We start from the raw sequence: 4,400 nt of genomic DNA, 5'->3' as shown, positions 1-4,400 counted from the left end.
CCATTCTGGGCCACAGCCCAGCTCAGGTAAGCTCCCTACTCTTGCCATAATTCAAACAGCCACCCCAGAAGTCCCAGAAGAAATGATCTGCCTGCAGCCTTGAAGCTTTGTCTGAGGAGAACTCAACTCCTTTTTAGGATAGAAAGGGAAGAATACTTAGTGTAAATGAGAATTAAAAGGTATGAAAACTAAGAGCTGTTATCTAGGCAACCAAATTCTTTCTTCTTTCCTAAAAGCAAGGAAGAGAGTCCAGCGGTGATTTCTTCAACACTAAAACCTGCTTGTCCCCTGTTCAAATCCCTCTCTGGCTCCCTAATGTCTTAGAGATAAAAATCAACCTCTTGAGTGTACCTTCCAGGCCCTGTGTGATCTGGCTCCTACTTCATTTCTAGTCTCAGGTCTGTTCGTTTTATCCCTCCAATTTGTTTCACTGTGTCTTAAAAAAACCCATCTTGCTCTTGCCAGAAAGCTAGCTTATTCTCCCTATTTAACATGTTTCTCTGCTTGGTTACTGTATTAGTTTCCTTTTGCCCCTCTAACAAATTACCACAAACTTGCTGGCTTGAAACAACATAAATGTTTAAGGATACGGGCTGGAGACATCTGAGAATATCCCAATTTGCAAATTTCATCCCTCTTCATTCCATGTCACTTCTATAACAACATTTGTGAAGTTAATTTATTCTATTTTTCTAACAATTACTGAGAGAACAGTAATAAAATATCCCAGTGTGATTCTGGATTTTTTCCATTTATCACTTTAGTTATGTCATTTTTTGCTTCAAATATTAAGCTCTTTTAACAGGTACATGAACATATATGATGGTTAAATCTTCCCAACAAACTGACAATTTAATTAATATGAAATATCCACTTTACTTTTGGTAATGCTCGTCTGACCTGACATCTACTTTGTATAATATTTACATAGCTGCATCCTCTTTCTTAAACTGTCAACCTTATGTATTGTCTTCCACTGTTTTACCTCCAATCTATGTCTTTATATTTAAACTGTTTCTGTCACGAATGACATATAGTTGCTGCTGCTGCTAACTCGCTTCAGTCGTGTCCGACTCTGTGCGACCCCATAGACGACAGCCTAGCAGGCTCCCCCATCCCTGGGATTCTCCAGGCAAGAGTCCTGGAGTGGGTTTCCATTTCCTTCTCCAATGCATGAAAATGAAAAGTGAAGTGAAGTCGCTCAGTCATGTCCGACTCTTAGCGACCCCATGGACCGCAGCCCACCAGGCTCCTCCGTCCATGGGATTTTCCAGGCAAGAGTACTGGAGTGGGGTGCCATTGCCTTCTCCAATGGCATATAGTTAGGTCTTACTTTTTATCTAACCTGACAGCTCTGCCTTGTAATGTACTGTTCTGTTTCTTTAATGTAGTTGTTTGTTAGCATATGTTTAGGTCCACCATTTTTTATCCCCTTGCCATTTATTCCATTTACTCCATCTACTGTGTTGGCCAAAAAGTTCACTGGGATTGTCCCATAAAATGTTATAGAAAAACCTAAATGAACTTTTTGGCCAACCCAATATTTCATCTGTTCCTTTGTTCCTTCTTTTCTCCATTATTATTTGAGTAAACTGAGTACTTTTTAGTATTGTATTTCTTTCCTTTGACTTTTGAACTATATCACTTTGTGTTATTTTCCTTAGTAACTTCTCTAGAGTAACACTGTCTATTAGAAATACAATGTGAGCCACACACGTAACATTTACAGAATATCTCGATTTTTAGTTCACAGATTACCAAACTTAAAAGCAGTTAAATTAATTTAATAATATATTAACCTAACATAACCTAAATATTATCACTTTAATGTGTAATATGATATTTTAGATTCTAAAATTACATTCATACTATCTTTGAAATCTGATCTGAATTTTTATACCTGTAGCATATCATAACTGTTAAAGTGAAAGGTAGTTCTGTAAAAACAATAAAATGGTGCCTCATAGAAGAATGCATACACCACTGCAGTTTTTCATTTAAATTTAAGTAATTAAATGACAAATTCATCTCCTCAGTTTCATTAGACACATTTCAAGTGCTTAGTAGCCCCATGTGGCCAGTGACTGCTGTATTGAACACAACAGCTCTGGAGTTCACAATATGTACATTTAATTTATCACAGTCCAGCCTAAAATAATATAAAGTTCTTAATTAGCAATGAAGTTCTCCCACAACAGCACAATTCCATTTATCCTTCCTCATACTTTGTGCTATATTCACATATCTTTTTCTTCCATCTATGAATATAGACCTTGCAACACAAGGTTATGATTTTTGCTTTAAGCATCCTGTAGTCACCCATCAAAAAATGGACAGAAGATCTAAATAGACATTTCTCCAAAGAAGACCTACAGATGGCCAAAAAGCACATGAAAAGATGCTCAAGATCGTACATTATCAGAGAAACGCAAATCAAACCTATAGTGAGGTACTACCTCACACCAGTCAGAATGGCCATCATCAGAAAGTCTAAAACAATAAAAGCTGGAGAAGGCATGGGGAAAGGGGGACCCCTCCTATACTGTGGGTGAGAATGTAAATTGGTACAGCCACTATAGAGAACAGTATGGAGGTTCCTTAAGAAACTAAAACTAGAACTACCATGTGATCCAGCAATCCTTCTCCCAGGCAAATATCTGGAGAAGATACATGCACTCCTATGTTTATAGCAGCACTATTTACAATAGCCAAGACATGGAAACAACCTAAATGTCCACTGAGAGATGATCAAATAAAAATGTAGTAGGAAGAGGGCTCCAAAGATGGGAAGTGAAGTCAGTGCCTCAGTAGCCAAGGAGAACTGTAGAAGGAAGAGTCAAATGTTGACAGAGATCTATGATTCAGTTGCAGTTTCATACTGTGGTCTCCCTAAGGAGTTGGCTTTTCAATGAGGATGACAATGGAACAGATGAAGCTGAGACCACTTCTGTGGTTTCTATGACCCTCTATGCAGTCATGTATCCTGTATTTAACGAGATAAAATGAGTAAATCTGTCTGTAGCTCAGACACTGAGAGAAGCTTTCATCAAGGCTGAAAAAAGAAATCCCATGACTCATACAAGACATCATTATGAAAATTTTAGGGACAAAAAAGTGTAGAAGTCAACTTCACAGAGTCCCTTCTTTAAATGACAGCTGATGATGTAGAAGAGTATATGATTAAACGACCAGAGCCAGAATTCCAAGACCTAAATGAAAGAGCACAAGCCCTTAAACAAATTCTCGGTAAGATCCCAGATGAGATACATGACAGAGTGAGGTTTCTGCAGACAGTCAAGGATATAGCACATGCAATAAATAAATAAAAAGTGATCAGTGTCTTCAAGAAATATCAGTACCAGAACCACAGGGCACTTGAACACCAAAAGAAAGGGTCTGTGAAGTACTCCAGAAGTTTCAGCGGTACTCTGAAAACCTATTTTAAAGATGACAAGGTAATATATGTGTTCATAAGTGCCAACCAACTAATTCATCAAACCGACTTGATACTTCAGACCTCAAAACTATGGCCGAAAGTTGTATATGTCAACAGATATACGTCTCCGTGGCGGCATTGGATTGTCTGTATCCGTAAACTTTAAAGTTTGACTGTATAAATTATCAGTCCCTTCTGAATGGATCTAATAATCCAGAATGTTGAATGGGATTACTGGCATATTATACCATGTTTTTGTAAAATATAGCTTAATCATAATCAGTCTGAAGATTTTACATCACTTTTGCTATTATCATTCTTCTAAGAATGCTAAGCCAAAAGAATTTATGCCTTACATGTCATTATATAACTTTCCTTGAAAGAGTTATAAATATTGAGGTTTGTTTCTGACATTTTAACTTGAAAGTGATATGCTACAAGATAGTACTTTAACAACGTTTGCTGCCAAATATTCAATAAATAGTTTACATCTATCAAATATTTCTTTACTTGAAAATATGCATATATATATATATATAATCAGAAGACCAAGATGACTGTGTAATGTCTAAAGAGTTCTAACAGGAGTTTATTAGCAGTTTATCAGATAATTAATAAAGCAGTAAGAATTCCTATTTTTCTGGCCTTAATCATTCTGGGCAAAAACTAGTTAATGGAGATACCTTTGCTAGTTATTATATCTGAGATACTGAGTATTTTTCCAAACTTTGTTTTAAGAGACTTATGAGAAGCAGATGGCAGTTTACAGCGTCTTCACACTATACTGCCACTTTTGAACACTATGATGATGTAAGATTAACTCTTTCTGATTTGCTGGGCCCTAATAAGCTCTGCTGAAGCCTGGCTTGAAGAATTCTGAGCATTACTTTACTAGCGTGTGAGATGAGTGCAATTGTGTGGTAGTTTGAGCATTCTTTGGCATTGCCTTTCTTTGGGACTGGAA

General features: G+C 36.9%; 1 pseudogene; it reads left to right on the top strand.

Annotated features, from left to right (window-relative positions):
* Nucleotides 1-2,908: 2,908 nt before the first annotated feature.
* On the top strand, nt 2,909-3,602 carry LOC128063417 (programmed cell death protein 10-like; annotated as a pseudogene).
* The last annotated feature ends 798 nt before the right edge of the window (nt 3,603-4,400 follow it).

Source organism: Budorcas taxicolor, chromosome 18 (genome assembly GCF_023091745.1).
Source record: "Budorcas taxicolor isolate Tak-1 chromosome 18, Takin1.1, whole genome shotgun sequence".
Classification (NCBI taxonomy): domain Eukaryota; kingdom Metazoa; phylum Chordata; class Mammalia; order Artiodactyla; family Bovidae; genus Budorcas; species Budorcas taxicolor.
This window is presented reverse-complemented; position numbering and strand designations above follow the sequence as displayed.